The sequence below is a fragment of the Eleutherodactylus coqui genome, chromosome 4, assembly GCF_035609145.1.
Source record: "Eleutherodactylus coqui strain aEleCoq1 chromosome 4, aEleCoq1.hap1, whole genome shotgun sequence".
NCBI lineage: Eukaryota > Metazoa > Chordata > Amphibia > Anura > Eleutherodactylidae > Eleutherodactylus > Eleutherodactylus coqui.
The window spans coordinates 38,413,428-38,439,102 of NC_089840.1; the positions used below are offsets into that span (position 1 = coordinate 38,413,428).

The window sequence follows — 25,675 nt, forward strand, 5'->3', positions numbered from 1 at the left end:
CAGTTTCTATGCAGTCCCATTTAGAACAAACACTAAATTTATTCTCTTATCTAGGCTAGATTGATGAGTAAGGATTTGGCGCTCACTGGAAGGATACTGAAAAGTGTAGTAGGTGAGTGGTCTTGATAGCCAGGTGAAGACGAATATTCCTAGGTGCTGTAAACAATCTCATAAGAGAGAGCGGCTAGAGGGAAACTCCAATCATGGCATGAAGGAGGAAGATATAAATTAGATAAAAAAGAAAAAAACCTCAGCGCTCGCACCGTAGAATAGGTAGAAATAGAATATACTGAAGAGACTAAGGTTATATCACTTACTTCAAGGAGGCGCCTTTAGGGTAGGCGCCTCCTAATCCAAATAGGCGTATCAAATATGGTACCGATCAACAGTGATGAACAGGTTCCACGATTTTAATAAAATAAAATATAATACACAACGCGTTTCGGCCGCACGGCCTTTTTCAAGTGTACATTGTATGAATAAAACTGGACATATATAGTAATAAAAGTACCTTGTAATCCTGTGACAAATGAAGGTAATCAAGCTGCCAAATCCAGACCGGCATCTGTTGTGTCGGCATCAATGCATGTTGTAAAGGTATATAGATGATATCATTCTGATATGGGATGGTACACTAGAAGAAATTCCTAAATTCATCCAACAAATTAATTCCAATTCATGGAATTTGGAATTTACAGGATCCATCAATCAGACCAAAGCCACCTTTTTAGATTTGGACATCTATATCGAAGCCAGCCAAATACAAACTAAGACGCATTTCAAAACCGTAGATGCGAATAGTTTCCTCGACTTTCGTAGCGACCACGCTAAGTCGTGGAAGTTAAACGTACCTTTTGGCCAATTTAAACGCATCAGGCGTAATTGTTCCACCATTCAGGAATATGAGAACCAGTCAGAGATCTTGGCCAAAAGATTTACAGATAAAAAATATCCCAAAACACTCATTTCCAACTCCCAAAATAGAGCTAAAATAGAAGGGAGAGGTATCCAACTCCTTAATCCTATGGATGCCTCTCAACATAATAAACTCAAATCCACCAACCCAAGTTGTAACCTAATTACCCGCTATAACTCATGTCATAAAGAACTCAAGGATATCATCAGAAAACATTGGCATATTTTAAAATCTGATCCATATTTAACTTCTGAAATACCGTCTCTTCCACAAATTACTTTTAGACGAAGTCGGACTTTGGCGAGCATCCTAGCTCCATCACAGCCACGACAATTTAGGTCTAGGCCAAAAATAATTTGGATTAGGAGGCGCCTACCCTAAAGGCGCCTCCTTGAAGTAAGTGATATAACCTTAGTCTCTTCAGTATATTCTATTTCTACCTATTCTACGGTGCGAGCGCTGAGGTTTTTTTCTTTTTTATCTCATCTAGGCTAGATTGTTAACTTTGAAAAATCCAGTCTTGACCCTGATACCAGAAAAGTTTTTTTGTGGGGGGAATCCTCTTAGATTCCATAAGAGGTTATTCATTTCTCCCAGAACTAAAGGTCTCAAGGATTATTTTTTCATTCCACAGTTTTAAAAAGAAAAATTATGTTTCAATTAGAGAGGCAATAAGAATGTTAGGGCAGATGACAGCATGCCTACCTACGGTGCCATGGGCACAATTTCAATGTAGAGCCCTCCAACGGAAAATCTTGTCAACTTGGGATTGAAACCAGTCCTCCCTGGATGTAAAATTTAAATTACCAAACTGGGTGAAAAAATCCTTACACTGGTGGTTATCACCCTCCGGGCTCATGAGGGGAGTACAATGGTCCCTATCTCCATGCATTAGTATTACTACGGACGCCAGTGGAACCAATTGGGGAGCCCAAGTAGCAGGCAGAACCTTACAGGGCTCCTGGTCAAATTACTCCAGTGCCCGATCATCTAATTATAGAGCACTCAGGGCAGTCTGGGAAGCATTAATTCTGTCCAAAGACATTCTACAAGGGAAACACATGAAAGTGTTGTCTGATAATATAACCACTGTATCTTTTATTCAGCACCAGAGAGGCACCCGACATCCACATTTACAACGTACGGCACAAAGAATTCTATTCTGGGCAAAAATCAACGCCCTGTCTTTATCCACAGTGCATTTGAAAGGGTCCTTAAACTATATAGCAGATTTCCTAAGCAGGAGAAAGCTGGATCCGGGAAATTGGACTCTAAACACAAAAGTATTTCACCACCTTATGACCCATCGAGGACAGCCGCAGATAGACTTATTCGCAGGAAGGGAAAACTTCAAATGCCGAGAATTTTTCTCACTAAATCCCACGGATCATCCCGTGGCACTAGACGCATCTCAAGACTGGAATATGACTCTGGCATACGCGTTCCCCCCCCCCTCTCCCGTTAACTTCCCGGTGTCCGCAAAACATACCAGAAAGTCGAACTGCAGTAATTTTTATTGCACCAGCCTGAACAAAGCATGGTTTCCATTGCTGACTTCTCTGGCAATACAATCCCCCATGGCACTGCCTCTCAGGGAGGACATTTTATCCAAGGGTCCAGTGTTCTTCCAGAAAATCCGCTGGCTAAGATTGACAGCCTGGTTACTGAGAGGCAAAGCCTAAAAAGTCAGGGTCTATCTCACAAGGTAATCGATATGCTATTAAAAAGTCATAAGGCTGTTACCTCAAATATCTATTCCAGAGTTGTGGGAGAGATTTTATGTTTAATATGTTTTTATTAGGACTTTTGTAGAAATTCTTTACATAAAAATAACAATACAGACATAACAAGTAGCTAGTCTCGCAGGACTGCTTCATTAAACTAAGAGCTATAAAACTGTTCGATCATACCACAATCTATTGAAACTCACAAGCACTCGGTGCCTAGCTGGCGCCCCATCAGTAGTTATACATTTGACGTGGGTCTTTCCATAACCGGACCCGCCAGTATGCTTAGCCCTTGTAAACAAAAGAGAAAAAAAACAAACAAACAAAAAAAGAAAACAAAAACACCACAGATTTTGAATAGTTAAGACACCAAAAAAACACCAAAAAAAAACAAAAAAAAAACACGGGAGCGTACAGACCTAGAATACAAACAGATGGGAAGGAGATAGTATGGGGGATAGGGGGAAAAGAGGAGAAAAAGAAAAAAAAATGATAAAAATAAAAGGGGGGTGGGGGGAGTTATCAGGGGTAGGTAACCAAACAAGAAGGGGGGTGGCCCTTACGTGGCACACAGAATAAATGTATGGCCGCTCTATTCCAATCAGCTGTCAACCCAGGAACCGTGTTTGCGGCCTGACTTCGTGGGAGCCATGGGGAGGCTTGTCTCCTCACCACCCTGTGATATTCTGAAACTCTGCTGAGTCGCGAAATTCGTTCCAGTAGCCGGGAGGGATACATTCATGACTTCAGATTTGTGGAAATTTACTTTAAAATTACTTAAACGCCCAAATTTAGAAAACTCCTGAAGGATCGCCGGGAACGAGACGCGTGGCTGAGAGACAAACAATAAGAGATCATCTGCGTACAGAGCCGCCGTACAAGTCCGGGTCCCAACCTGCAAGCCGCGTATGTTGGGGTTGTCTCACAGTGCCACAGCCAAGTGCTCCATAACGATGGCGTAGAGAAGGGGGGACAGCGGGCATCCCTGTCTCGTTCCGTTCCTAATAGGCACGGGATCGGACAGGAGGCCATTCACACGAATCTTTGCCGACGGGTTCCGGTACAACGCGAACACCCTGTTCAGGAACTTAGGCCCCAACCCCAACCCCGTCAGTGAGGAACGTAAGAAGTCCCAACTAACGCGGTCGAAGGCCTTCTCCGCATCCACCGAGAGGAGGCAAAACGGCTTTGACAATTGTTTGGCCTGACTAATCATCAGAAGAGTCTTATTGGTGTTATCTCTTGCCTCTCGACCTTTTATGAAACCCACTTGATCGTTATGTATATGGGCCGGCAAGATTGGAGTCAGCCTATTCGCCAGAATTTTGGAAAACAACTTAATGTCTAGATTAATGAGCGAGATAGGGCGATAACTGGGGCATAGCCCCGGATCTTTGCCCAGTTTGGGAAGCACGGTAATATGGGCTGTGAGTGATTGTGCAGGGAATGGGGTCGATGGAGAAATTTGGTTGAATGTATCTCTCAGAATAGGAGTTAAGATTTCCCGAAACTGCTTAAAAAAACGGGAGGTAAACCCATCCGGTCCGGGGGCCTTCCCCGATGGCGAGATCTTTATGGCTTCACTAATCTCTTCCGCGGTAAAGTCTGTCTCTAAAGCTTCCCTGTCCTCTTCTAATATGCTTGGTAGGACCGTCTCAGCGATGTATTCGTCGATCTTATTTTCCCGGGTGTTATGGGCCATATCCGCCAAGTGACCTCTTATATTGTAGAGCCCGTGATAGTAATCCCGGAATGCCTCTGTAATCTCTTTGGGGTCGTGTTTCTTGTGGCCTGTACTGTCTAGGATGTGGGGGATGTATGTGTGATTCGACCTGCCGCGAAGATATCGCGCCAGGGAGCGTCCACATTTGTTGACATGTTCGTACGAGTACCGTTTCAAACAGTCACGAAATCGCAGATATTTCTGGTCGAGGATGTGTCTCAACTCTTCTCTGGCATTTAACAGCTCATTTTGAGTGGCTGCTGTGTTCGAACGGCGGAATGTCATCTCTAGGGACTCGATCTTGGCCAGCAGGGAGACAACCTTGGCTGCCCTCTCGCGTTTAAGGCGTGCCCCGTGTTTTATAAGGACCCCTCTCAGGACGCACTTTAGGGCCTCCCACTGGATTGGTCTGGGTGTGGAGTCTGCCGCATGGTCTTTGAGGAAATTGTCTATGGTGCTGCGCAGGTCATCGCAACACATAGGGTCCTTTAGGAGATTATCGTTCAGTCTCCAGGACCCAGACCTTTCCGGGGCCCCTGGGACAGATAATGTGAGGAGGACAGGGGCGTGGTCTGACCATATTGCTGACCCAATGGAGGCAATCGGGTCCCACATTAGGGCATGGTGGCTAGTAAGGATCAAGTCGATACGGCTATGTGTGTGGTGGGTGGGGGAGAAGTAAGAATAGTCCCGGTCTGCTGGGTGAATCACCCTCCAGACGTCCACCAGTTGTAACTGTCTGAGAGCCTTGTGGAACATGCGTAGCTGTGTGGCTGAGACTGTCGCCCACTTCGACGTACTATCCTTTTCAGAGTCCAAAGGGAAGTTGAAATCACCCCCTAGTACTACCACCCCCTCTGCGAAGTCCGCCAGCTTACCGAGCAAAACTCTACCCGTCTGTGCAGGACTCTGATTGGGGAGGTACCACGCTGCAAGGGTGAAAAGTTTGCCCCACATTCTGACCTTTATGAAGACAAAGCGTCCCTCCGGGTCGATCACCGTACCCAAGACCTCATGAGGTACTGTTCGGTGAATGGCGATCGACACTCCTCTGGATTTAGTTGTCAGGTTTGTACTGTGGAACCATGCCGCATAGTGCCTATCCCTTATGTTCGGAACGTGACCCGCTCGGAAATGTGTCTCCTGGAGAAATAAAACGTGAGCTTTTAATTTGTGCATTTGGTATAGAACCTGGCTCCTCTTTTGTGACACATTTAGACCCCGCACATTATGGGTGCAAAAAATTAGTTTAGCCTTGTTGGGTGACCTCATTAGCGCAGTATGTGCCACCAGAGGTTGCGGAGTGAAAGGGCAGAGTTCCTCAAACCTGAGCCGATCAAGCACGTGGAGAGTCAGGTGGGGACCGTGCAGCCTCTCTGGCCTCTCGGCGGCGACGTCTTCTTCTGGGCCCCCCGCGTGGCATCTGGGGGTGGTCGTTGGCGGGTAAAGTGGGTAGGATGGGCCAATCAACGATGTCGACCATAGGGAGACCCAGCGCGTTGCAGAAGTCTGGGACCTCACCGGGGTGTCGCAGCTCCCTCGTGGCCCCTCCATGACGGACTTGTAAACGGAAGGGGAAACCCCAGCTGTAGGCCACATCCCGGCGGCGAAGTTCTTCCAGCAGTGGGCGAAGAGCTCTCCTCTTGGCCAGTGTGAGTCTGGAAAGATCAGGTAAAATCTGCAGCTGTGACCCTTTATACTGTATTGCCCGCCGCTCGCGTGCTCCCTTCATGATGGCTTCCTTGAGCAGGAATCGATGGACCCTACAGATCACATCGCGTGGGTGTTCCCGTTCTCTGGAGCGAGGGCCGAGGGCCCTGTGACATCTGTCAAATTCCAGGGGAGCATCTGGGGCAGCCCCCTGCAGGTCATTGAAGATGTGGCGCACAGTTTCTTCTAAGCGGGGGGGTTCAATATCTTCAGCGAGGCCTCTGATACGGATATTGTTCCTGCGCCCCCGATTCTCCACGTCGTCAATGGAATCCATCATATACTGTAATTGGCGGGACATGGTGATCAAAGCGGATTCATGGTGTTCAACCTTATCAGCGAGAGACGAGACAACACCCTCAGTCGCCGCGGTCCTCTCATCAAGGCGGTGGACGTCTTGGCGAACGGAGCAGATTTCTGATTTATATGCAGACTCTAGGCGTAAGATATATGCCTCCATGTCTTCTCTAGTGGGGATTGACCGTAACTGCGCTCGTAGTTCGCGGAACTCTGCCATTGTGCGGTCTTTATCCCCTTGCTGAGGTGTTGGAAGGGGAGAATCTGGCAGCCTGTTTGGTGGCTGTGCCTCTTGTCTCCGGTCGCTCAGTGTGGTATTGCCTGGGTGAGGGGCAGCTGCGCGCGGGGGCTGGATCTCTCGCTCTTGTTTTGGAGTGCCTGTGTCTGCCTCTAGGGAGGGTGAGGCGAACTCCTGGTTTCTTTGGGTAGCCTGCGTGGGGGCCGCCAGACCGTCCTCAGGCGCAGCATGTGGAGTGGGGGAGGTTGGGAGTGGTAGTCCTCCTGGGTTACGTGCTGTGGGTGTCTCTGGGAAGAGCTCATGTGGGGTTGTTCTGTGCCCAGAGTGGGGTCCCCCTCCAGATGGTTGCGGGGGGGTTCTCTCCTCGGCCCCCACCATCATACCTGGTCTCTCCTGCCTGGGGGCTGCGTGGCTCCACATTTCTTGCCCCTGTGCTGTTGTTGCAGCCTGCCATGTGGGGTCAGGCATAGGGGTGCTGGGAGCACTTCCAGCTGTTCTCATCTGCTGGCTGCCTTCCCTGCTGCCTCCAGTATCCTCTACAGATGCGGTGGCCGGGGGATGGGGGGGGGGGGCTCCAGGCTGCAGTACGCTGTGCTGTCTCAGTGTCCCTTATCAGCGTGCACTGTATCACCTGCATGCCGCCGGCTCCCTTCTCTTCACCGCTGCTGTGACCGGACCGCTGTCTGCCATGGGAGAGGGTGCCTGGCTCCTCTTCTTCCTCTGCAGCTCCAGAGGTGAGCAGTTGGGAGGGGCTGTGGACTGTGTTGTTTGCCGGCAGTGTCTGCTCTTGCACGCTGCCGGCGCCTTCTTCCTCCTCCATGCCAGGGGGACCGGGCTGCTGTCCACCGCGGGGGGAGGTGCAGGGCTCCCTGATGCCTTTTGTTCCGCCGGCGGTGGGTAGCTGAGGCGGGCTCCGCTCTGCGCCCCGCTGTTTTTCCGCTGGGCTGCTGGTCGGCAGTGTCTTTTCCTGCACGCTGCTGGCGCCATCTTTCTCCTCTCTTCTGTCGGGACCCGGCCGCCGGCCGCCGAGGAGAAAGGGAACAATCCCCCGGCTGTTAAGGGCTCCTGATCACGCTCCCACCCGCCACTGCGTTCTGCTCTTCTTATTGCTGCCCATGGTGGGGTTTTTTCGGCTTTGTGAAGCTTGCTGTGGCGGGCTAAAGGCACCCCGGGTTCAGGAGCTCACTCAAAAGCGTGTTCACTCCGCCATGGCCAGGCCACGCCCCCTGGGAGAGATTTTATGTGTGGTATAAACCTGATAGCCCAGATACAAGCAACCTGGATTATTTAAAAATCTTAGATTTTTTTCAAGCAGGCCTAGACAAAGGCCTTAGTCCCAGGACCTTGCGGGTACAGGTGGCAGCCCTCAGTTTTCTGTTTGACATTCATCTTATAGAGAATAAGTGGATCAAAAGATTCTTAAAAGGAGCAGACAGAATTAAATCATTTATAAGGCGTTTGTTTCTTCATAGGACCTTAACTTAGTACTTGAAGGATTATGTGATCATCCCTTTGAACCTATTTGGGAAATTTCTCTAAAATACATATCTATTAAAGTTGCATTCTTAATAGCCATAACGTCCGCTAGAAGGGTCGGCAAGTTACAGGCACTGTCCTATAAAGAACCTTATCTAAAAGTATTAGAAAACCAAGTAATCTTTAGAACAAGTCCTGAATTTTTTCAAAAAGTTGTTTCCTCTTTCCACATGCAACAGGAGATAATTTTGCCTTCCTTTTGCCAAAACTTTAAAAATGAGAAAGAACAGCGCTTGCATAACCTAGATGTGTCGGGCAGTTGCATTTTATCTACATGTCTCGCAGACTTTTCGACAGTCTGAAAGGTTTTTTTCTTTAGTTTCAGTGACACAACAAGGGCAGATCAGCATCAAAAGATACCATAACAAGATGGATTAGGTTAGCAATCCAAGAGGCCTATAGAGCCTCTATGAGAGACGTGGACACAACTTGCATCGGAGCACGCGGCCACCAGTGATGTACCCGGACGGGGCACACTGGCAGGACCTATTTCTCATCCGTGAAACAAATAGGACCCGCCATGAGGCTTTTCCCGTGGACCACGGCTATAATTGCGTTGGGTGCGGTCTGGGATTACATGGACCGCACGCAGCCCCCAAACCCGCTATGGGCATCCAGTTGTGATCTGTGTTCATACATTATGCTAATGCTTTTTACTAACCGCCTCCCATTGGTTTCATGATATCTATAGACAATCTGCGTTCATTGCCTCTGGTCACCTTGAAGTGGATTGTGAGTGACTACGGAACGGTCCATGCCGACTCTGCAATGTAATACTGGAAATCTACGTCACGACTTGAAGGGTAAAAGTGCGGATGTCCGTGTAACTACTGAGAAGTCAGTCGTGTGAACATTACCTGAAAGCGGTCACATGTGCTTTATACTAGAGGTATTTGGCCGTAATGTCCGTTGTGGCAGAACTTGGATCACACATTGTAGGTCCTATTCCCTGGAAACCGGCCAGATCAGGATATATATTAGCTGCATAGGCTTTAGTGGAGCCGTGAGCTGGTCATGGGATTACACGGCACACGGCCTGCAAATATTGTTGTGTTTAAAGCCTAAGGCCCAACGTCCACAGGCACATCTGATTTGTGGAATCCGTGCGGGTTACCCGCGCGGAAGATCTGCAAATCAAGCCACCCATAGAGAAGCATGGACGTCCACGCATGAATTAAAGCATGCGGATTTGTTTTGCGGACCTTCTGGTTCGGAAAACAAATCACAGCATGCTCTATTTCACTACAGTTACCCTACGGATGGCTTCAATTGAAAAATCAGTGGGAGCCGTCCAATCAGCGGCCTGTCCGCAATTGAATTACGGATTTAGCTGGGAAGCAGGAGTTTAAAAAAATAATAACTCCACCGTGCATGTGCAGCTGCGCCCCGGCCAGAGCTTCCGCAGTGAAGAAAATAGAAGACCCCGGACGGGTAAGCGGTGTCCTCGGCCGCGGGCAGGGTCTGATTCCACTGTGGGCTCCCGCATGCAGAATTTGATCTACCCATGGACATTGGGCCTAAATCATACCCGAGGGTGAAGACGCTGATCACTGTGTGCCGTGATGTCGGCCAACGCAGTCTCTCTCCTATAACACATTTTCAGGTTTAGGCCCCTTTCATACTCCTTATTATGTTTCCCAGCTTTGGCTCCATTCTCTAAGTCCAACAGCGGAAGTGCCAGATGTGGCATACGCTAGACAGACCACATTGACTACAATGGAGTCTGTCCAGCACATTGCTATGGGAACGACAGCATGTTACGCTATTTTGTGCTGCTTCTGCAATGGAGCCTCGGGTACAGGTGTGAGTCTAAAGCTGCTGTGTCACGACTCCGTACGGAGCTGCGGGAAATGCTGGTCGGCGTACCAGAAGCTGTTGGTACCCCGTTATTGTAAGCGGTCCAGCATGTGCCGATCTGGCTGCTCCAGTCCATTTTTATTGTCTGTCTCAGAGGACGATGCCAAACAGTGGACATCCACCAGACCTGCGGGGGTCAGAGGTGAATGGGCCCTAACACAGTACCAGGCTATTGTTGCTGTACATCACTGGTATTTTGTCTATCCTGCTATGTTCTGCTTCTGCCAGCAGGTGGCGACTTTCACCCTGGTTCAACGTGAAGTGACGCTGTGCCCATGTTCTACTACCGATAGCAGGTGGTGCTGTTCCCTCTGCAGCAAGATCTTGTACGGTATGCAGTGAACTCGCGGCGAACAGACCTGAACCGACCCCGTTATTTAAGCATTCGATATAATTATTCTATTCTTCGAGCAAGGAACGGAGTACAATCATGGCCGACTTCTATGTGAACTGGTAAAGGGAGTACCAAGATGGCGTCTGTTACAGAAGCCGGAGGCATATTACCAAAGGAGGCCTGAGTTCTCCTGCGCGGCCGATTCAGCCAATCAGCTAGCTGGAATCGGCACCACGTGACACAGCGGCGTGCCCGCGCATTGCCGTGCACAGGATTGTGCTTTGCCCGCGCTTTCATGTGCTCAGTGCCTTGCCCGCGGTTTACATGCACTCGTGTGCACACAGGATTGTGCTTTGCCCGCGCTTTCACGTGCTCAGTGCCTTGCCCGCGGTTTACATGCCACTCGTGTGTGTGCACAGACAGTTAATGATTTGGCAGGTATTTTTTGTGCTTTTGCCAAAGGTGATTATTTCTTTTGCGCAAGTGGATTTTGCCAAAGGTGATTAAAGGTGATTATTTCTTTTGCGCAAGTGGATTTGCCAGCGGAAGTTTTACACAGGACTACTAAAAGCCAAGGTAAGCTGCTGCATCTGCTCATTTAATTGCGCTCTTACTTCCCCTGCGCGCATTGGCGGAGAGGCGGCCAATTCTGCATGCCGCTGCATTGTCCACGAGCGCGATCCCCAGCATGCCGCTGCATTGTCCACGAGCGCGATCCCTAGCATGCCGCTGCGCGGAGAGGCGGCCAATTCTGCATGCCGCTGCATTGTCCACGGGCGCGATCCCCAGCATGCCGCTGCATGCATTGTCGCCGCTGCATTGTCCACGAGCGCGATCCCCAGCATGCCGCTGCATTGTCGCCGCGATCCCCAGCATGCCGCTGCATTGTCGTCGCGATCCCCAGCATGCCGCTGCATTGTCGCCGCGATCCCCAGCATGCCGCTGCATTGTCGCCGCGATCCCCATATGCACGCCGTGCGGCCTATTCACACGCCGTGCGGCCTGCATATTACCAAAGGAGGCCGCAGTTCTCCGGCACGGCCGATTCAGCCAATCAGCTGGCTGGAATCGGCACCACGTGACACAGCGGCGTGCCCGCGCATTGCCGTGCACGATGAGCTGTGCCCGCGCGTCACGTGGGCTGTGACGTCACCGAGCCTTGCATTTGCCCGCGGATTTTGAACAGTATTGATCTACGGAGGAAGCAAGCTGATGGTTGGAGCCTTTTCCCCAATTTACAAGATGGGAGAGTAAGATTTGTGCACTACGTGTGGTGAGTACCCACCTGAGATTTGTGCGCTGTGCGCTACGCTGTGCGCTACGTGTGGAGACGCGGTCACCTGAGATCTGTGCGCTACGCTGTGCGCTACGTGTGGAGACGCGGTCACCTGAGATTAATGCGCCGTGCGCTACGTGTGGAGACGCGGTCACCTGAGATTTGTATGCTGTGCGCTGCTACGTGTGGAGATGCGGTCACCTGAGATTTGTGCGCTGTGCGCTGCTACGTGTGGAGACAACACCCAAGATTTGTGCGCTACATGTGGTGAGTACGTCACCTGAGATTTGCGTGACGCCACCTGACGCAACCTGTCTTTTTTTGCAGATTTGTGCGCCTTATTGCAAAATTACGTGTGGAGAGGATCCTGACGTTTGGACGCGTTTCGAGAAGAATTTCGCTTCGGTCGGACACCATCTGACATCACTCAGCGAGGTAAGCTGCTGCATCTGCCCAAATTTTCATCGCATGCATCTGCTCATATGTGCATATTTGCTGGTTTTTGCTTGCATGTGGTGATATGCTCTCCGTTTTCCACAGGACGACTCGTGTGGAGAGGAACCAGACATTTGGCTGCGTTTTGTACAACGTACGGAACCGGAGATTGGCGTTTTAGGTGCTGATCTCACATTTGCCACCCGCCTTTTGGAGAGGACGACTCTTCTGGAGAGGAATTTCGCTTTGCTAGGACACCACCTGACGTCACTCGGCGAGGTAAGCTGCTGCATCTGCCAAATTTTTCATTGCTTGCATCTGCAATATATGTACATGCAGGCATGTGTGTGCACATGCAGGCATGTGTGTGTACATGCAGGCATGTGTGTGTACGTGTATGTGTGTGTGCGTGCGTTCGTTCGTGTATGTGTACATGCATGCGTACGTGCGTACATGCATGTATGTATGTATGCATGTATTTATGTATGCATGCATACATGCATGTATGTATACATGTATGTATGCATAGATGCGTGCATGCATGTATAGATGCATGTATGTATACATGCATGTATGTATGTATGCATGCATGTATACATGCATGTATGTATAGATGCATGCATGTATAAATGCATGCATGTATAGATGCATGTATGCATGTGTAGGTGCATGTATGCATGTGTAGGTGCATGTATGCATGTGTAGACGCATGCATGTGTAGATGCATGCATGTATAGACGCATGCATGTATGCATAGGCGCATGCCTGTATGCATAGGCGCATGTATGCATAGACGCCTGTATGCATGCACAGACGCATGCATGCACAGACGCATGCATGTATGCATAGACGCATGCATGTATAATTATTCTGATCTGGTTGGGGGAGTAGTGGTCATTGTAAGTGGGTTGAGCGGATCTAGGAATCAGTAATAATGGTGGGATGTGACTGTTAACCTGCTGATTTCTCGTCATTTCCTGCAGATCTGACGTCCTTGAAAACGGGAAGGCTGGCGGACAGTGAAGAGACCCTCGACGTTCAGCAATCTTGAAACCCTTCTTTTTATGAACTGTTTTTCCCCAGTGACTCCCTTTTTTTTTTTAATACGTTTTTAAAAAAAAAAAGAATTATGACGCAGGATCCTGAAAAACTGTGCAATATTTTACTGCAATGCAGTAAACAGAAAAGACCCATAAACACAGCCGCCTTTGGTATAGATCACGGAATGAACCTTGGTGTAACATCCACACTAGCAATAAATTATAAAATCTGAATTGGGTGGAGTCTGTCGTGTTTTGACTATACGTTGCAGTTGGCGGTGTGCCCTGTCCTGCTCCTGATGCAGTTGGCGGTGTGCCCTGTCCTGCTCCTGATGCAGTTGGTGGTGTGCCCTGTCCTCCTCCTGATGCAGTTGGCGGTGTCTGTTATGTGGCATGTGTATGACTCCTGTTCTGAGGTGTGGCTCCTTGGATCTGCTAGGGCCCAGTTCTTAAAGGGGTTGTCCCGCGGCAGCAAGTGGGGTTATACACTTCTGTATGGCCATATTAATGCACTTTGTAATATACATCGTGCATTAATTATGAGCCATACAGAAGTTATTCACTTACCTGTTCCGTTGCTAGCGTCCTCGTCTCCATGGTGCCGTCTAATTTTCAGCGTCTAATCGCCCGATTAGACTCGCTTGCGCAGTCCGGTCTTCTTCTTTTCTGAATGGGGCCGTTCGTGCTGGAGAGCGGCTCCTCGTAGCTCCGCCCCGTCACGTGCCGATTCCAGCCAATCAGGAGGCTGTAATCGGCAATGGACCGCACAGAAGACCTGCGGTCCACTGAGGGTGAAGATCCCGGCGGCCATCTTCTCAAGGTAAGTAAGAAGTCACCGGAGCGCGGGGATTCGGGTAAGCACTATCCTTTTTTTTTTTTTTTTTAACCCCTGCATCCCACCATTATTACTTATTCCTAGATCCGCTCAACCCACTTACAATGACCACTACTCCCCCAACCAGATCAGAATAATTATACATGCATGCGTCTATGCATACATGCATGCGTCTATGCATACATGCATGCGTCTGTGCGTGCGTGCGTCTGTGCATGCATACATGCGCCTATGCATACAGGCATGCGTCTATGCATACATGTATGCGTCTATACATGCATGCGTCTATACATGCATGCGTATACACATGCATACATGCACCTACACATGCATACATACACCTATACATGCATGCATACATGCACCTATACCTGCATGCATATATGCATGCATATATGCATGCATCTATGCATGCATCTATACATACATGCATACATGCACGCATCTATACATACATGCATGTATACATGCATGCATGCATCTATACATGCATGCACGCATCTATGCATACATGTATACATACATGCATGTATGCATGCATACATAAATACATGCATACATACATGCATACATACATACATGCATGTACGCACGTACGCATGCATGTACACATACATGAACGAACGCACGCACACACACATGCACGTACACACACATGCCTGCATGTACACACACATGCCTGCATGTGCACACACATGCCTGCATGTGCACACACATGCCTGCATGTACATATGAGCAGATGCAAGCAATGAAAAATTTGGCAGATGCAGCAGCTTACCTCGCCGAGTGACGTCACGTGATGTCCTAGCAAAGCGAAATTCCTCTCCAGAAGAGTCGTCCTCTCCAAAAGGCGGGTGGCAAATGTGAGATCAGCACCTAAAACGCCAATCTCCGGTTCCGTACGTTGTACAAAACGCAGCCAAATGTCTGGTTCCTCTCCACACGAGTCGTCCTGTGGAAAACGGAGAGCATATCACCACATGCAAGCAAAAACCAGCAAATATGCACATATGAGCAGATGCATGCGATGAAAATTTGGGCAGATGCAGCAGCTTACCTCGCTGAGTGATGTCAGATGGTGTCCGAGCGAAGCGAAATTCTTCTCGAAACGCGTCCAAACGTCAGGATCCTCTCCACACGTAATTTTGCAATAAGGCGCACAAATCTGCAAAAAAAGACAGGTTGCGTCAGGTGGCGTCACGCAAATCTCAGGTGACGTACTCACCACATGTAGCACACAAATCTTGGGTGTTGTCTCCACACGTAGCAGCGCACAGCGCACAAATCTCAGGTGACCGCATCTCCACACGTAGCAGCGCACAGCATACAAATCTCAGGTGACCGCGTCTCCACACGTAGCGCACGGCGCATTAATCTCAGGTGATCGCGTCTCCACACGTAGCGCACAAATCTCAGGTGACCGCGTCTCCACACGTAGCGCACGGCGCATTAATCTCAGGTGATCGCGTCTCCACACGTAGCGCACGGCGCATTAATCTCAGGTGATCGCGTCTCCACACGTAGCGCACAGCGCACAAATCTCAGGTAACCGCGTCTCCACACGTAGCGCACGGCGCATTAATCTCAGGTGATCGCGTCTCCACACGTAGCGCACGGCGCATTAATCTCAGGTGATCGCGTCTCCACACGTAGCGCACGGCGCATTACTCTCAGGTGACAGCGTCTCCACACGTAGCGCATTAATCTCAGGTGACCGCGTCTTCACACGTAGCGCACAGATCTCAGGTGACCGCGTCTCCACACGTAGCGCACAAATCTCAGGTGACCGCGTCTCCACACGTAGCGCACAGATCTCAGGTGACCGCGTCTCCACACGTAGCGCACAGCGTAGCGCACAAATCTCAGGTGGGTACTCACCACACGTAGCGCACAAATCTTACTCTCCCATCTTGTAAATTGGGGAAAAGGCTCCAACCATCAGCTTGCTTCCTCCGTAGATCAATACTGTTCAAAATTCGCGGGCAAATGCAAGGCTTGGTGACGTCACAGCCCACGTGACGCGCGGGCACAGCTCATCGTGCACGGCAATGCGCGGGCACGCCGCTGTGTCACGTGGTGCCGATTCCAGCCAGCTGATTGGCTGAATCGGCCGCGCCGGAGAACTGCGGCCTTCTTTGGTAATATGCAGGCCGCACGGCGTGTGAATAGGCCGCACGGCGTGCATATGGGGATCGTGGCGACAATGCAGCGGCATGCTGGGGATGGCGCTCGTGGACAATGCAGCGGCGACAATGCATGCAGCGGCATGCTGGGGATCGCGGCGACAATGCAGCGGCATGCTGGGGATCGCGGCGACAATGCAGCGGCATGCTGGGGATCGCGGCGACAATGTAGCGGCATGCTGGGGATGGCGCTCGTGGACAATGCAGCGGCGACAATGCATGCAGCGGCATGCTGGGGATCGCGCCGACAATGCAGCGGCATGCTGGGGATCGCGGCGACAATGCAGCAGCATGCTGGGGATCGCGGCGACAATGCAGCGGCATGCTGGGGATCGCGCTCGTGGACAATGCAGCGGCGACAATGCATGCAGCGGCATGCTGGGGATCGCGCTCGTGGACAATGCAGCGGCATGCAGAATTGGCCGCCTCTCCGCGCAGCGGCATGCTGGGGATCGCGCTCGTGGACAATGCAGCGGCATGCTGGGGATCGCGCTCGTGGACAATGCAGCGGCATGCAGAATTGGCCGCCTCTCCGCCAATGCGCGCAGGGGAAGTAAGAGTGCAATTAAATGAGCAGATGCAGCAGCTTACCTTGGCTTTTAGTAGTCCTGTGTAAAACTTCCGCTGGCAAATCCACTTGCGTAAAAGAAATAATCACCTTTAATCACCTTTGGCAAAATCCACTTGCGCAAAAGAAATAATCACCTTTGGCAAAAGCACAAAAAATACCTGCCAAATCATTAACTGTCTGTGCACACACACGAGTGCATGTAAACCGTGGGCAAGGCACTGAGCACGTGAAAGCGCGGGCAAAGCACAATCCTGTGCACGGCAATGCGCGGGCACGCCGCTGTGTCACGTGGTGCCGATTCCAGCCAGCTGATTGGCTGAATCGGCCGCGCAGGAGAACTCAGGCCTCCTTTGGTAATATGCAAGCCGGAGTCAGCGGCCGTGCCATTTGCGCATGCGCCTCACAAGCAGGACTAATGACGGCCGGGGCCTGACACCGGGGAGCGCGGAGCACCCACACCGCTGGAGCGGCCACCGGAGAGACGGGAGGAGGCAGGTGAGAGGGAGGGGCTCCAGCGCCCCATTATAGTGTTATAATGTACTGCCGGCGGCTGACAGCGGCGATCATAGTGTTATACCGGGTCATCTGCCGGCCGCATATACCGCGCTGTCTGTATGCGGTCTATAGGCGGCAGCTGCCCGCAGGTCTAGGGGTGTTATATAGGGGGAGGTCAGTGTTACTGGTATATAGGGGGTGTTACCGGTATATAGGGGGTGTTATATAGGGGGAGGTCGGTGTTACCGGTATATAGGGGGTGTTATATAGGGGGAGGTCGGTGTTACCGGTATATAGGGGGTGTTATATAGGGGGATGTAGGAATCTAGTGGTGGTGTTTTGGGGTCTATTGGTATATCGGGATCTAGCTGTGTCATGTGGGGAATATAGGGGTCTAGTCATGTTATATAGGGGTCTAGCTGTTTTATATAGTGGTATACAGGGGTCTAGCTGGTTTATATAGGGGTATACAGGGGTCTAGTCATGTTATATAGGGGTCTAGCTGGTTTATATAGGGGTATACAGGGGTCTAGTCATGTTATATAGGGGTCTAGCTGGTTTATACAGGGGCCTAGTCATGTTATATAGGGGTCTAGCTGGTTTATACAGGGGGTATACAGGGGTCTAGTCATGTTATACGAGGGGGAGGCTCCTGTTTGCTCTGTAGCTGTACTATTACACATTCTGGCTACAATGTGTATATATAATGTATATCCTGTTTCTCCCGTCTCCTCGCTGTATTTGAGGGTCATCGTATGTTTCTGTATTATTGCCCGTGATAGGGGTCAATCAATATTTTTAATAACCTAACATAAGAAAGATAAGGAAACAGTATAATAAATGTGACATTAGTTATTTGCTTATATAATGTTATGTATTATATGTAAAACATTCCGGAAGTTGCTAGTAGAATTTGGATGTAGAATCATATGTAAAAAGGTATATCAAGCGTTTATTTGAATATTGATTTTAGAATACTAAATGTATGATTAATTAGATTTTATTCAGCTATCTTACTGAATACCAACTTATCAACTTTGTGCTGACTCCCGAGTAGGTGGCTGAACCAGTTCTATGTGTAAACTAGAAACAATGTCCCCTCTTTTGATGTGCAAATTGTTGATGGACCTTGAAGATTACATTTCTTGTCAAACAAGAAATGTAATTAACAAGGTACTTAGACAGCCAGGAGTCAACCTTTTTTATCACATTGTAACTGTTTTATGTCTACTTCAAATAGTAAAAGACAAAGAAGGCACGTTAGCTGTGGGAAGAAGAATGTAGTAAGGTGTTTAGAATTTTGGGAGTCTTAGACCAGCAAGTTTGGGGAAAAGATTCAGAGATAGTCAAAAAGGTTGTATAAAAATATGTTAGACAGATGGATTAAGGCAAGTATAGATACGGCAGTAAGGGGTTATCAGAGAAAGGGAATCCTCTTATAGTTTGTGTCCCTCTGGGACGTAAAGTAAGTTCATGCAAAATCTGTGGACAATTATGTGACAAATAACCACTATTGTTTGTCTTGTAAGTCTTGTTGTTATGTAAACTAATCTTTGTTGTACGTCCTAGTGTTCTTGTAATGTCTAATTTCTAAGTGTAAGAAAGTTGTACCCCATTCACATCTGTGGGGGCTTTTAAGGATATAAGGGTTAAAAATGCAGAAAATGTTGCGCTGTTAGAAGCGCTTAGCAGGTTTTCTTTTCTATGTGTTTAACTATTCGTATCCTCAGAGAAGTATACCTCTTGGTAATTACTAATAATTAATGTTGTTCAAAGTCTGAATGTTTTAGTTGCTTATTAATATCTTAGCTATTGTTCTGTTTCATAGAGAGATAAAATTCAGTGTCATAGAAAGGAAGACGGACGCTGATGAAAAAAGAAACTTGTAATGAATTATGTGAATTATATATATTTTTGCTTTTTGTGTAAATGTCAGTTCTGTGATTGGTTGGACGTCTATATCACTGCTAAATGCTGTTAGTACTGCACTGTCTCTGAGAGAATGTTCTGAAGGAGAGACATGCAGACGACCAGCATCGAAGGGGTGGAGCTAGATAATGTAAAAGTAGGTAATGTTTCATCCTTCTTTTGTCTACAAAGGGAGGGGGTGAGGAGCTTGGGCAGTTAGGAAAAGTTTTTTTTTCCTTCTCAAATTTGATGAAACATTGCAGGCAGGATCAGATTAATAATGAATTTGCTTAAAGAATATCATATTTCAATGTGGATAGATGTTTGTGGATTATTCTGCCTTGTTGTAATTCATGTCTCTGTTATTTGTATTGATATCTTACAAGCCTTATCTGCATCCATCAAATTTTTCACCGGATGGATCGATACGGGTTGAGACCTCAAGTTACAGTTCAGAGGAGGTTTGTAAACTAACTGCTCTCTTGGTAGATCCGGCTCATGTATTTGTCTTGATAGCTACTGCAGAAACTCAGCTTTCCGCAGGTCCTGACAAATAGTAAGTCACCTCCAAGACAAACTCCAATTCCTGAGTCATTGCTTAGCACAAGGAACTGGACATCTGACATAGGTGATCCAGGTATTGCAGGTCAGCAATTTCTAAATTTTGAATTTTTAAATTTTTTTTTTGTTAGTGATCTATTTGTCTAGCAGTAATTGGTGCAAGGGGTTTCAGGAGTGCCAATTCAGCTGGCAGAAACTGAACCGCTAGAGGTAATGTTTAAAGGGTCACGATGCCTCATGCGCTTCCTTGTGCTGGAAAGTCCTGAAAGCATATTGGGAACCGAAATGATGGGATCCTTGCGATCTTGTATCGAACTTCACCCGTCCGGTGAGGCTCGTATACACCCCAGGTCTGAAAGTCACCCGACCTTCGGTCGGATGGCAGCAGACCTAGCGACACCTCTACCTGTCTTCACTTTTACGCACGCAGAGAAACAAGTTCTTAGTGTCGTTCCTTTGAGCCTTTGGGCTACCAGTCAGACGGACCTCGGCAGACTGTCTGTATTTGTTTGTATTTATTTTCAGAGGAAAGCAGTACTGTTGGATAGTGCTGCCACAAGGGGCACAGAATAGCCCAATACCAGTTCACCAGATGCATGAAGCTGGTATTAGACGCCTGGCCAATTCCCGAGGGCACCGCCCTCTTGTAATATGTTGATGATTTGTTTTTATTTTCTTTTATGTACTGCTGACACAAACAGTCACCTCAATGCATCACTAAGCCTTTTGTGTTTCCTCCATCAGAGTAGAATGGCTGCAAAGCCAGCAAAGAGAAACTTCATAGATCACACCATGGTGATCTACACCCCACATGACATACATGGTATCCTGACACAGGTAAGCCGTAGACATCTGTCCCTTGCTAGACAGATAAAAATGGAATTTGCAGTACACTCTTCATCCAATGTCTCATTTCAACGTTGCACCACTTTGAATCCGGCCACCTTATTACCATTAGGTGACACTGATTCAAATGGGGGAGTAAGTACAGAGGACCAGCTTTTTGCAAATTCTCTGACTGATGAAGAGGAGGCCTTTGACGCAGAACACCAGCATGATTGTGCAGTGCTCATGGAGCAGGAGACAGCTGGGTTCGCACATGTCACTGACAAACCCCTCCTAAACCCCCACCTTGAAATGTTTGTGGATGGATCTAGATACCTGAATGACAAAGGAAGGTTTGTAACAGGTTTTGTAGTAGTCACACTGAATGAGATGCTTGTACAAAAACCAATGCCGCCATACATGTCAGCGCAGGAACTGAGGCCTGTACGATTGAAAAAGCTACCACTGCTAACATCTATACTGATTCCAGGCACGTCTTTGGTACTGCACACGATTATGGATCCATCTGGCGGTCCAGGAGCTTTCTCACGGCACAAGGCAAGCCCATTAAGCTATCATGTTGCCAGGACAGGTGGCCATAATAAAGGTTAAAGCACACACGCAGGGGCAGTCACCAGAGAGCAAGGGATAGGGCAGCCAAGGCTGCAGCTCTCCTAGGACAGAACGCAAGACCCCTTGTGCTGTAAGTTGGATCTTGGTGCCACCACTCTTGTTGATTTGGGATTTGGCGTCCTACGGGACGTAGATGATGTACCAGCTGCTGCCTACACCCACCTCACCGTCCTAGCTCACGGGAAAGTGCATGCCTCCCGGAATGCCATGGTTTCTGTTATGGACAAGGTATAGTATGCTCCAGGGTTCGACAGGTTGGCGAAGGCATATGTGAAGGCATGTGAAGTGCACACCCAGACCACTGTATCCTATTCAGAGATTACAAATCGATTACATCCAGCTTCCCAAATCAGGCAGGTATGAGTACGTCCTTGTGTGCGTGGACCTGTTCAAAGCCACCGCACAATGTACAGTGACTAAACTTGTGTCAGAACTTGTATGTAGATTTGGGGTACTAGAGACAATTGAGAGTGACAGAGGTACACAATTCACAGGTGAAGTGATGCGAGAGGTGATGTCAGCCCTGGGAGTGGAACAAGCGTTTCACACTCCATACCACCCGCAGAGTTTAGACAGAGTTGAAAGAACTAAAATGATGCGCTTTAGTTAAAAGAAGTATTGTTTGGCTCTATGCCAAGATTAGGCCTGTACCATCCACAGGCCCCGCAGCAGGGGTGTGATAAGGTTATTGAATATGTACAAGAACTATGTCATAAACTGAAAATAACACCCGATCTAGTGTTTTCCCCAATTCCAGACCCTCACAATCTAGAGGGGACTCACTCCTTGCAGCCTGGAGACTGGGTGGTTGCAAAAAGACACGTAATAAAGGCCTTGGACCCAAGGTTTGATAGACCATACCAAGTTCTGTTGTCAACGCCTACTTCTGTAAAAGTGGATACATGCCTCCCACTGCAAGAAAGCTCCCGAGCCAGAGGAAAAGTGATGGGTGGGATCCCGGCGTTGTTTGGGTGGGGGAGGTAATGGACATTTTGATTTTGACTTTTGCATTTGTCTTATTGGATTGTCTTCTTATTGGGAAACACCACTATGAACGATCCACATGGAGAAGCAATGGACTGGATGGGCAAATATTTCCCACATGTGTATGCCCAACCTCAGGAGTGGAGAGGACATTTTGCGGACTTGTCTATTATCTGTCCCCACTCCTGTAGAGACTCTTCGAGACACATACTCAAACATACACCCCTTTAAGTGTCTAATATGACTATGATGAGATTGATGTTGATAAATTTAAGATTACTGTATTGTAAACTTGATTGACTTGCAATATCTGATATTATGTCATTTGTTTAAATATCTTGATGGACATAGAGTGCACCATTCCTACCTGGGGACACGGCACCTATCGGTGACAGAACCAGGAGATAATGGTGGCTCTGATGTCCAAATGGGGGAATGATAGGGGTCAATCAATATTTTTAATAACCTAACATAAGAAAGATAAGGAAACAGTGTAATAAATGTGACATTAGTTATTTGGTTATATAATGTTATGTATTATATGTAAAACATTCCGGAAGTTGCTAGTAGAATTTGGATGTAGAATCATATGTAAAAAGGTATATCAAGCGTTTATTTGAATATTGATTTTAGAATACTAAATGTATGATTAATTAGATTTTATTCAGCTATCTTACTGAATACCAACTTATCAACTTTGTGCTGACTCCCGAGTAGGTGGCTGAACCAGTTCTATGTGTAAACTAGAAACAATGTCCCCTCTTTTGATGTGCAAATTGTTGATGGACCTTGAAGATTACATTTCTTGTCAAACAAGAAATGTAATTAACAAGGTACTTAGACAGCCAGGAGTCAACCTTTTTTATCACATTGTAACTGTTTTATGTCTACTTCAAACAGCTTTGTTGATACCTTTTGTTTAGAAAGCTTTTTGATCTACAGTCATGTTGTAACCTGTTGGAATGAGGGTTTGGTCACCAAAAGTACTTTGTAACTAGGCATCAGGTAACATTTGGAAACGCCTTCTTTTCATCTTGCATAAAAACTAGCAATCTTCGAAAATAAACTAGAATTCATTCTGATCACTAGACGGTCTGTGTAGTGATTTATTATGGTTCTCTATGAGTACTCTATATAATATTTCCTCTTAATTTGGATACAGGCAACATTCGCATTTCGGTCTGCGTTCCAGACCCCCCCACACCCGTCTGCCTTCATTGTTATTGGTGCTATGTGACGCCCCCTGGAGGCACCTCTAGGCCGGCATCACACAGGCGCATGCGTATCTTCATGCGCCTCAGTGCAACTTTTTTGTCCACTAAGCAAGGCTTTTTTAGCGCACATATCTGCGTGTGCCGCCGCACTCTTCCCGTTCGCTCGGCGTGTTCATTTGCACGTGGAAAACAGACGCACCAATTGAAATGGCTTTGTTCCAGACGTTTTCTTTTTCCAGCGGAATTACGCAGCTCCTTGCGTTTTGCGGGCACATTTGTGCGCCCCCATTGACTTCTTAAGGCATCTTTGGCGCACAAATGCGCATAAAAGTAGAGGGTTTTTTTGCATAGCATCACATCGCGCAGGAGAACTCCGCTCATGTGAAGTTCATTCAAATGAATGGGGTTCATATTTTCAACTACCTGAAGGGTATCTGCTGAGTGTAAAGGGGCTCCAGAAGACCCCGTACAGAGGGGGGTAGGAGCGGAAGGAAAGCGGCAGCCGTTAACCGGGTCACAGTTGCAGAGCTTTGCAGCCGCCCCACTGGCTGCACAAGATGACAGGCCCTCGTTATATAGGAGGTCTGTGTACAGTCAGGGGTTACATATACAATTGCTTCTTATATAGTCATTAAAGGGTTAATCAGTTTTTTTAAATTCAATGTGCTGCCTGCGGTAGAACAATGAAAGATCGTATTCTCCTGCCTCCCAGGTCCTCGTAGTTTCACGCTGCCGGTGCAATGTCTACAAGCTGCTGCCAGTCTGTTGACAGGTTGTCACTACCTCTGCAGCCAATCACAGAGCTCCGTGGTCAACCTCTGAGGGCTGTCATTGGCTGCAGCCGTCTGTGACGTCTTGTTTACAACTGCCTTCTGCAGCCTATGAACAGAGATGCAGCGCTGGATCTGTGGGGACCCGGATGAGGAGGGTCTTTTATTTATTTACAATAAAAAGCCTACTGAAAACAAATGGACACCTTTTTACAGATGTTTTTAATGAGTTTTTAAAATTTGCCATAGAGTAAATAAGTGGAGGAGAGAAGAAAATGGTACTCGCTGTTTAAGGAGTTTTGCCAAGTTATAAAGTTATCTCCCATTCACATAACTTTATGATCGGCGGGGTCCGACCTACCCATCCCACGGATGAGGGCTCAGTCAGTCCCCGAGTGATTGGAGCAGAGGTCGTGCAGGAGATAACACAGTTCAAGCACTTCAGCAATTACTGGTGCTGGAGTGAATGTAGCAGTGGTGTGCCCGCGAGAACTCTGCTCCATTCACTTGAGTATCAGCCAGTCCCCCATTCTTGGGATCGGCAGGAGACTCAGTGGTCTGACTCCCACCGATCATAAAGTAGGGGATAAACCTTATAACTTGCCACTACCCCTTTAAATGCCTGACAGCCCCGGTCCTAGAAGCTCCTGCAGCAGTCAGCTATAAGTTTGGTATCGTAGTAATTGTACTGACCCATGGCATGCAGTTATCGTGTCACTTGTTACAGTTTGTGCGCCGTAGAAACAGGAGGCACTGAAAGATGGCGGAATGTCGTTTTGTTTTGTTCATTTTACTCCACTTTTAAAAAATCCAAAGTTTTCCAGTACATTAAATAGTACCATTGAAAAATACAATTCGTCCCGCGAAAAAACAGCCATGGCAATGGATAAATACAGGAGCTATAATTTTATTTTTTTTTTTTAAATGGGTGAAGGAAAAACGAAAATGGGGGGGTGGGAGGGGGGAAATGGCTACGTCATTAAGGGGTTAAAGGACCTAAAACAGCTTTTATCACCTGTCTTCAGGATAGATGATAACTCTGATCAGCAGGGGTCTCGCTGCTGAGACCACCCAATGATCCCGAGTACAGGAGTCCCATGTCTCCCTTTTCTCATCCCTGCGGGCTCACCGTACCCCCTGCGAGGAGGAGGAGGTTCAATGGAGCCATTGGTCATGCGTCTGCAGTGCCGCTCCATTCCCTTTCAATGAGACTGCTGGAGATGGCTGAACACTGTTACTTGCCTATTGCCGTCGGCCTCCACTGAAATGAATGGAACAGCATTGTGCATGTGTGGCCCCTGCTGCATCCAGTCTTATCACTATGGGTGGGTGCAACAGTAGGAAGAGGGGGACACGGGACCCCTGATCTTGGGAACAGTTGTTTTTGGTTCAATCTTGTTAATTCCAGGCCGATGCACATATGAAAAAGGATGTCTATCTATCAAAATTCCTTTAATCTGTCGTACGTGCTGGATTATTAGATCAGGGGTATAAAGGATTGATTGATCTCACGTCTGTGTTTTTGAAACGGTTTTTGGGCTGCATTTTCTTCTACCCATGAAGATACCCTAAAAGCGGAAATTAAATGGAACGAAGGCAAATTGCCA

The 25,675-nt window shown here is 48.0% G+C and overlaps 2 long non-coding RNA genes across 3 annotated transcripts; one reads left to right on the plus strand and one right to left on the minus strand.

Moving 5' to 3' along the window:
• Positions 1 to 10,004: 10,004 nt before the first annotated feature.
• Positions 10,005 to 13,255, plus strand: LOC136625239 (uncharacterized). 2 transcript variants are annotated; one of them, XR_010792519.1, is made up of 5 exons: positions 10,005 to 10,800; positions 10,848 to 10,914; positions 11,942 to 12,049; positions 12,155 to 12,328; positions 13,033 to 13,255. It is a non-coding gene; the product is annotated as an uncharacterized lncRNA (long non-coding RNA). The 2 variants fall into 2 exon arrangements; XR_010792520.1 differs by lacking the exon at positions 12,155 to 12,328.
• Positions 13,256 to 14,678: 1,423 nt separating this feature from the next.
• LOC136624586 (uncharacterized) lies at positions 14,679 to 16,058 on the minus strand. The gene is made up of 3 exons (XR_010792356.1): positions 15,803 to 16,058; positions 14,982 to 15,089; positions 14,679 to 14,876 (listed from the first exon to the last, which is right to left on the minus strand). It is a non-coding gene; the product is annotated as an uncharacterized lncRNA (long non-coding RNA).
• Between the last annotated feature and the right edge of the window lie 9,617 nt (positions 16,059 to 25,675).